The sequence below is a fragment of the Danio rerio genome, chromosome 9 (assembly GCF_052040795.2).
Source record: "Danio rerio strain M-AB ecotype USA chromosome 9, GRCz13ab, whole genome shotgun sequence".
Classification (NCBI taxonomy): domain Eukaryota; kingdom Metazoa; phylum Chordata; class Actinopteri; order Cypriniformes; family Danionidae; genus Danio; species Danio rerio.
In genome coordinates this window covers 27,887,028-27,895,984 of record NC_141029.1, presented here as the reverse complement: position 1 = coordinate 27,895,984, position 8,957 = coordinate 27,887,028, and the positions used below count along the sequence as shown (strand labels likewise).

At 33.0% G+C, this 8,957-nt stretch overlaps 1 long non-coding RNA gene across 4 annotated transcripts; it reads right to left on the bottom strand.

Annotated features, from left to right (window-relative positions):
• Nucleotides 1-3,844: 3,844 nt before the first annotated feature.
• Nucleotides 3,845-8,270, bottom strand: LOC147842378 (uncharacterized). 4 transcript variants are annotated; one of them, XR_015499563.1, is made up of 7 exons: nucleotides 7,355-7,476; nucleotides 6,995-7,050; nucleotides 6,451-6,510; nucleotides 6,265-6,347; nucleotides 5,525-5,639; nucleotides 5,149-5,260; nucleotides 3,845-4,083 (listed from the first exon to the last, which is right to left on the bottom strand). It is a non-coding gene; the product is annotated as an uncharacterized LOC147842378 (long non-coding RNA). The 4 variants fall into 4 exon arrangements; XR_015499561.1 differs by lacking the exon at nucleotides 6,265-6,347 and having other exon boundaries at nucleotides 7,355-8,270; XR_015499562.1 differs by lacking the exons at nucleotides 6,265-6,347; nucleotides 7,355-7,476 and adding an exon at nucleotides 7,159-7,317.
• Nucleotides 8,271-8,957: the final 687 nt, after the last annotated feature.

The window sequence follows — 8,957 nt, the reverse complement described above, 5'->3', positions numbered from 1 at the left end:
TGCAGGAGCACTTGGTGTACTTTATGAGTACTGCTGATAAACAAACCCATGTTACATGATTTTTGAGCAAAGTGAAAGCAAGTAAATTAAAATCACATATATATGTCCACTGCAATATCAACCACTGTTTTGGTACAATGAAGCAAAGTAAAATTTTCTTTTGGTGTGCTTTCTTACAACAAAATCCCACCATTTGCATTCCAACCACATCTTTAGTGAACTTCACTTCAGTGCCTTTTCTATAAAAAAAAAAAAGACATTATTAAAAATGGGTAAGCTGAAAGTGTCTTGGACATCATTTACATTGGTATTTATTGTTGTACACATGTGATTGGATTGACAAAAAACCTTCTACCACATGTAAATGTCACCATAATAAACACATTCATTCATTCATTCATTCATTCATTCATTCATTCATTCATTCATTCATTCATTCATTCATTCATTCATTCATTCATTCATTCATTCATTCATTCATTCATTTTCTTGTCAGCTTAGTCCCTTTATTAATCCGGGGTTGCCATAGCGGAATGAACCGCCAACTTATCCAGCAAGTTTTTAACCAGCGGATGCCCTCCCAGCCGCAACCCATCTCTAGGAAACATCCACACACACATTCACACACACACTCATACACTATGGACGATTTAGCCTACCCAATTCACCTGTACCACATCTTTGGACGGTGAGGGAAACGGGAGCACCCGGAGGAAACCCGCACGAAGGCAGGGAGCACATGCAAACTCCACACAGAAACGCCAACTGAGCCGAGGTTCAAATCAGCGACCTTCTTGTTGTGAGGCGACTCTGCCTCACTCCATAGTGAAGACAATGTGGGTATATTTGTCAAAATATAGAACTACTGTTAGAACTACTCAATGAGATGTGACTATGAAAATATTTGAATTATAAAGGCAGATTTACTAACAGCATGCATCAGCGCAAGAATTCTTTAACTACTAGAATGGCCATATTAGTCGTACTTACCATTCACATAAGACTGTACTCAATTGAGTTTTTGTCACATTTATTCTGTGATTTTAGAATTAAGCTTTTAATGTCTGCTGTCATATTTTATAAGGTCAATAAACAATAAAGAGTCATTTTTTGTAATATAGCCTATATTATCCTGTAAAAGCTGCATACCTCATATTCCTCTGTATGTCCATTTTATAACTTTTCTCCACATTGAAAATGTTGTTTTTGAAAGTTTTGAAAAACATGGATCAAGTAAAGTTATGTTTTGGCTAGCAGAAAGTGAAGTTTTTGTTTCAGAATGTTTGGTAAAAAGAACCATGCATGTTCAAAGCCACAGGAAAAAGTAGCGGATGTTCAAATGCATTTGGTCAAATGGACTGTCATGGCCATTTAAGTTAAAAATCCTATTATTCACATGTATGTAAAGTCAGGGTATGGGTTTCGACTGAGTCTGTAGTTATTAACAATGTAATGTCAGATTTAGTAAAACACACATTGAAACACTGTGATTTTTGCAGCTGACCTTATTGCATTTGCATTTGTAGGAGTTTCGCTTTCAAAATCAAAATCTGATAGGATTAAAACAATATTATCAATACCATAAAATTAGATAAGGCTATGAATATGAGCTGCCTGATGTTTTCTTTGATTACTAGTCATCTTTGTCAACGCATAAGTTTGTGTAAATTTACCCTCTTTAGTAAATCTAGTCAACAACTGAACAGTTCAGATGGAAAAACCTTTAAGCCATCTGAAATTTCCATCGAAAATGTAAATTTTCCAAGCTTCCTTTGTTTATGTTGAGATATTTCACTTTAAAGACTGGGAAAAGTACTTATTCTTTGCCATAAAAGTGATGTTAATGAACACACACTGGAGCCTGATAAAAATGCTAATTTTAGAGGAAAATTTCAGTTGGCATTTAGAGGTTTTTGCATCTAAACTCTTCAACTGTGTTTTTAACGCTTAACACAACGCAAAGCATTATATCTGTGAAATAGCTTGCAGGTATGTGTGTTATAAATGACTCAGTGTGCCTGTATATGTGCTCTTGATTGTTTTGACACTGAAAACTGGACAGAATCCCCAAAAGTGTTTACGTCAGCCTGTGTTGGGAGGGTCAAACAGTGTGTATGAGATTCAGGAAGGTCGGTGTGTGCTAAAATAGTCTGCCCTTTGTGGTTGAAAGGAAGTCATACAAAAGGAGGGACCTGAGAACTGACAGTAAAGCCTGAACAGACAATGACACACACGTAATGCTGAACAGAACATGCAATCATCATGAAGATGCTGCTGCTGCTGCAAAAAAAGTTTCCATCTGTACTTTGTGTTCAAGAAAGAAAAACAAAATAGGTAATTTACCATCAAATTGTTTTTTAAAAAGAGTTTGTATAAAATAAATAAATGAATAAAAAGAAAAGAAAAAAATACCGTTTCTTGTTTTGCTGAAACTGCAAAAATGAAATCAAAAGTGAAATCTAATGCTGTGTTCACACCAGACACGTAATAGCGTCAAGGGCAAGTGATTTACATGTTAAATCAATGTGCAAATGACGTGAATTTCGTGAAAGGTGCGATACGTGCAAATTGAGCGGTTGCATAGCATGTATCTGACCCCACTTCATATAAGCAAAATGTATTCCAATGTATCAGGTGTCACAGATCAGATGTAAAACCTATTCAGGATCAATCATGCATATTTTTTGGGAATGCAAAAAGCTAACATTTTTCTGGAAAGCAGTACAGGACTTTACAGCCAAAGCATTGCAAATTGGACAACATAGAACTGAACAAGACACTTGATCCAATTTATATAAAGAGACTACGCATCATCTAGCAAAAAAAAAAAAAAAAAAAAAAGCATTTTGCTCAACTGGAACCAACAAAGGCCTCCAACATTTGAACTGATCATACAACTCTCAAATGAAACAATGCTTTTGGAACACTATACATACTACTTAAACAAAGGGGATATCTTTTTAAAAATATGAATGCCTCTAACAAACCTCTGACTCTCTGATGCCTCAGATGTATTTTCATAGTAAGTGTGACTTTACTCAATCACAGCAGAACTTTATTTGTTAATTATGATTTTTGTATTCTGTTTGTATTTTTATTTATTTACTTTACTTTATGACTTTTGCTGCTATACTGTACTTGTGTCTACTGATGTCATTGTCTTTGTCATTTTTTTGTTTTTGTTTGTATGTTCATTAAAACCAATAAACAAATAGTTTTTAAAAATAGTCTCTTTAATTTGTAGTTAAGTTCAAAAGTTTAAATTTAAAGGAGCAGAAATGCCAGTCCAAAAATGCTATTTCAAATGGTAAATAAACTAAAAACCTACAAATCACGACTAGAGTTAATTAAATCGTATAACTCAAACCCAAGCAAATGTTCAGAAGTAATTATATTTCTCATATTAAAATTGATAAAGTTAAAGCTTGACTACACTGTAAACGATTTCTTGTTAAATTAACAGTAAGTTACTGGCAACAATTATCCAGTAGCTGCTGTATTTCATAAAACGGTAACATTACTGTAATACTAATTACATTAGTATTACATTTACTGTAAAATGTAAAACATCATTTTACTGTTGTTGATTTTTACTGTAACACCAATTACAGTAGTGATACACATACTGCAAAACTGAAAACAGTATTTTATTGTACATTTTTACCATGAAGAACTACGGTATTTTAACGTTACTTTTATTATTACTGTATAGTATTTTACAGTTATTAAATGTTATTTTATTTTATTTAATAGTGCTACTTTATAATGGGTAAAAATGTTCAAAAATTGCACAAGTGTTATTTTAACTGTTCAAGAAATACAAGAAAAATAAAGAAACTGAAACTTTAACTTCACAATAAAGGTTTATTGTGTAAACCATGCTAAAACAGTAGCAATAATTCAATATAACAAAGCAACAGAACACTAATAAACTATTGATCATTAAAACCAGTCAACAATTAATGCATCAAAAATTATTACAATTTTAAAAACAGGTGAAAATACTGCTACAAGACAGGAAATGATGAAGGCCAAATGATGTGGAAAGGGACAGTGAAAAAGGGCAGCAGCATGATGATGATCCTGCAAAAATGACAGGCAAAATCAATCACTGAAGTAAAAACTAATCATCCCTCAAACCATTTAATTCATTCAGAAACGAAACACTGCACTGTTGTTTTTTTAAACATATATATATATATATATATATATATATATATATATATATAAATATATATAACAGTTATAATATATATAACAGTTTTTTTAATTGTTTTTGTTGGTGAAATACAGTTTATTGTCAATTCACAATTACACTAACGTTAATGGGGAAAAGATCAGCGGGCATTGTTCTTAAAGATTGCTATTCAGGTGTCCACACAGGTGTGTAAAAAATAAAGTCTCATCTTAACTTAATGTCCGACTCTGTATAGCTCGAATATCTGATTCCATGATCACACTACTAGTGCTTCCACGAATTTAAGAGGGGTGAACACAGTTCATTCTCACTTTAAGAGGCTACATATTTAAAATTAAATAAATAAAAATATTCTAATTTAACGTGACTAATGTTAATTAAATACTTTTAGGCTTTTAACACGTATAAATCCACTTCTAACTTACAGATAAGATTGCGTTAGAGAACATGAAAGCCGTGGGTGATTTTTTAAAATAATGCTAATGATGAGTTACTGATATTTGGTTTGCATAAAACAAAGTAATCACTAAGTATTCATTTTTGGCAAAATCTGCAGAGAGGCTCAGCGACACGAGGAAATGTGTTAAAGTTGAGTAGAGAACTAAAGAGCAGTCTAGCCTACTTCATGAAATGTTTGTGGTAATATTCTGCGGTCAATTCGTATTACTGTATTTTAATATGCAGCAGTGATGGCATGTCAGCGAGACAAATAAACATTTTATCGAGTCATTTCATACAATTTATTTATTTATTTATTTTTTATACAAACCCTCTAGTGACATTTCCTCAAACTAAATCATCATAACGTTACTGTGCACAGCATCAGTAAAACGTTGAGAATAATTTAAATACTTAATTTTTTAAAACAGTCACTGCTGATTAGAAACTAACATTAAAGCTAAGCTTACAGAAATCCTGTATGCATGACAATATAAATATGTATTACTCACTGATGTCGAAGCACTTCCAGGTCATCAGAGATGTAGACAGGACAGAATGTGTGCTATCAAATGAGCTCTTGTGCAGCCTTTGTTGGACATCCAGGTAGTATGTTCACCCACACTGTAAGAAACAAAAACAGAAACAATTTATTAAAATGTGAGGGATAGTAAACATGTTTGGTCTACAGAGAGAAGAAAATGTTAACTTTAAGCATTGATCCTAATGAATCTATTTCTAAACTACATTTAACCTTATCACGGAAACAGCATTTTTGAGCTTTTAGACCAGGGGTGCTCAACCTTGTTTGCTTTAAATTAGAATTAAAACAATAAATCTTTATGTCAAATAAAATACTTCAGATCTAAATAAAGCAGGTGCTTTTACCTAAAGGTTCCTTCCCTCCAGTTAGTTTGGCTGCAAATACCTCCACATCTGTGCTTTATTCGGTTCTTGTCTTAAGAGTAACTGGTGTCGCATTCCAGGTCCATCACAATCTGGGCTAGAAGGACAATATGACAAAAGACAAGACACATATAAATAAGTCTCAGAATAAAATATTTAAAGGAATAGTTTACTATTTTGCCACTATTTACTCCACGTGTTTTAAACTAGTTTGAATTTCTGTTAAACACTGAAGCAGATATTTTGAAGAATGTTAGTAACCAGTAACTATTGACATCCATATTTGAACCAAATTTCTTTAAAAAATACGAGTTTGTGTTCAACGGAACAAATTAAATATATAACTATTTTGAAACAAGTGGAGGATGCCAAAGATGCTATTATTTTCATTTTGGGGTGAACTGTCCCTTCAATTCAAGTGTCAAGCAATAGTCATAAAATGATGTGTCGCTTGAGGAAAACTAAATCAAGTACCTTATTTGAACAAGCAGAATCATTATGCCATTGTATTCAGTGATTCTCTTTTACATTTTCCCACTATAAAACGATAGCTTCAACATGCAATCCATGTTAAGACAAAAATGAATAGCATAAAAAAACATATTGAACTAAACTTACAGTTTCCAGGCTGTTTGAAAAAAAAACAAACACATATGCCCAGTAAAATTGCTAATAAACACAAAGACAACAGTTATAGAAAAAAATGTTTGTCTAATATTTACTCAGCACTTGGTAGGCAAATAGCATAGCCGTGGCTGTTTTAACACCAGATGTTTTTTTTTTCTTAAAGTTTTCTTAGGAACTGCTGGAAGAAGAAAAAGAGGTTGTACATGAAACTCCTCACAACAAATCTGTGAACAACTTGACATTTAAAAATCTAATCAAAATGAGGAAGGCATCGACATTACCTTGAATAATCAAGTGAGGAGTGATTGGTAGCATCAGTTTTTCAACATCAATTACTGTAGCTGAAAAACAGATAAATATAATAAGAGTAAAATAAGACTTAACATTAATTAATCTAAATCTATGGTACAACCATACCAATCTGTATGGGGTTAAAACACATTTGTACACAAATCATTCCCTGACCCCATCAATTTCTCTTAGATTAGGATGGATATGACTTTGGCTTATATCTGTGTACTCAGAACGTACACTCACCTCAGGTACACCTGAACACCAAAAATTAAATGTACAATTAATGACACACTATACATCAAGCTCATTAACATTATTGATAAATAGACAATTAATATGTATTTTGTTAATATTAACGTTAGCTTAAAATAATTCAACTGCATTTAATTTTCAGCTCCATTTAATAAAACAGTTAAGACTCATTTCATTATGAGTTTAGTTTAAATAACTAACTTACAGTTGAAAAATTTTACCATAATGATAGCTTAGTCATAATGACTAAGTTAACGTTATGTGAAGACCAGAGCTTACCTTAACGGTAAACGTTTAACTTTTCATGGTGACTTCGCCTTCATCTCAGTGTTGTGCTGAAATAGAGAATTCATTAATGCAGTTACAATAAGTTGAAGTTATGTTTTTCAGATAACTTAACGTATGGTCAAAAACTCACTCAAGATAAACTTACTGTACAATACCTCGCAAACACTACAATGACCGCCTGGCGTCTGTTATTTCTTGTTTAAAATACCGTTTGTTAACGGATAGCGTGACATAACATAAGAACCTACAACTAATGTCACTTGGTTAATTCTTTTAAATTACACACACAATACACAGAAATACTTATAAAACAATCCTTTAACGGACAAAATTTGACTTTAAAACACTTACCGAGGATGAATTCGCTGGATGAAAGACGACAGGTGAATTTCAAATTAGGACAGCCGTTGCCTGCAGGTCGAGTCGTGTCCGTTCGGTTCTATGAATCGGCTCCTTAGTGAACAGTAAAGAATCGAATCCGCCTAAAACAGATTCCTTTTTGTATATGATTCATTACTATTTCGTTATACTGCTTGGCCACAAGCATTTATACACTAATTATACACTAATTGCATATTGCTGAATGTGCTTGTGAACACGTGTGATCAAATAATTCCCGAGCAAACGGTTCAATACGATTCAGAGTCGCTCGAGTGCTGAACCGAACCAGTGCAAACGTGATATTGATTACAATATAGTAACATTGTTTTATATTCACTTTACCAGCGAAATTATTACATATATCTGACCTTGACAATACGAATAAAGTTCGTTTGAAGTGTTTTGAGAATTAATATTTTTTTCTCCCAGAATTCATTTCACATCAACAAGCAAATGGTAATGGCGGATGAGAAAGCCCAGCTAATATTATAAGTATTGCGTTTAATATGTCACGAAATGAAATTTTAACAGTGTTTCATGCGAGAATGTAGTTCTTACAAACTTAAATCTGTGGTTTATTTATAGATATCATGTGTAAATTGTAAGCGTGCTTTGCCGAGATTCTGACCTCCAGGGTGTCCATCATCACTCATGTATCCGGCGAAACGAGGTTATAATCGGCTAGACATGTGAGACTTGCCCCGGTCTTAGATGGCTCTATAATGAATGTGTTATGAAATTTAGTTTTAACCGTTTTTCATGCGGGAATGTAGTTGTTTTAAACTCAAGTCTGTGGTTTATTTATAGAGATGGTGGGTATTTTAAAATATTGTTTTGAAAATGCGGAGATATGTGACCTCCATGGTGATGACGGGTGCCCTAACCTCATGATTCCGTCTAAAGCAGGCTGGTCATTATGACATTTAAGCTAACTTTGGTTTCATGAATCAATTACTTTTGTTCCAGTTTACGTTTTGGTTAAGCACAAATTTATGTTGATTAAAAATGATTTAATATTTTCATGTTAACCTTATAAAATTAAGGTGCAGTACACCCAAATATGGAAAACCAGGGGACAGCTTTATGCACTGAACAGTCTGAAGAAATAGGTTATTTTATTTTTCTTCACAAAATACTTTGTCAAAAAAAAAATAAACATAATAATAATATAAAGTGTGTGTAGAGTTTTTCATGGTCATTTGCAGTACTGTATTTAGATGCACAGTAACTGATTTTTTCCCAAAATTCATTGTAAAATCTGCAGTAGCATACTGTTAATCATGTTCACAGTATGGAAATGTTGAGAATACATTATCATGCTTTGAAAACAGCAATATATACAGTAACACACTGTGCACAGCTTATACAGTAAACAACTGTTGAGAAATGCAGTATAATACCGTGAAAACAACAGAAATCGTTTACAGTGTAGGACAGGCTCATACCTATATATTTGCAGAAATTCAAGAAATCCCACCCACAAAGTGCACAGATAGTTCTCTCATCAATAAATCACAGCAAAGCTTCATAAAACCAACCAGTCATAACTGTCACCTCCATGTCAAACGAGTTA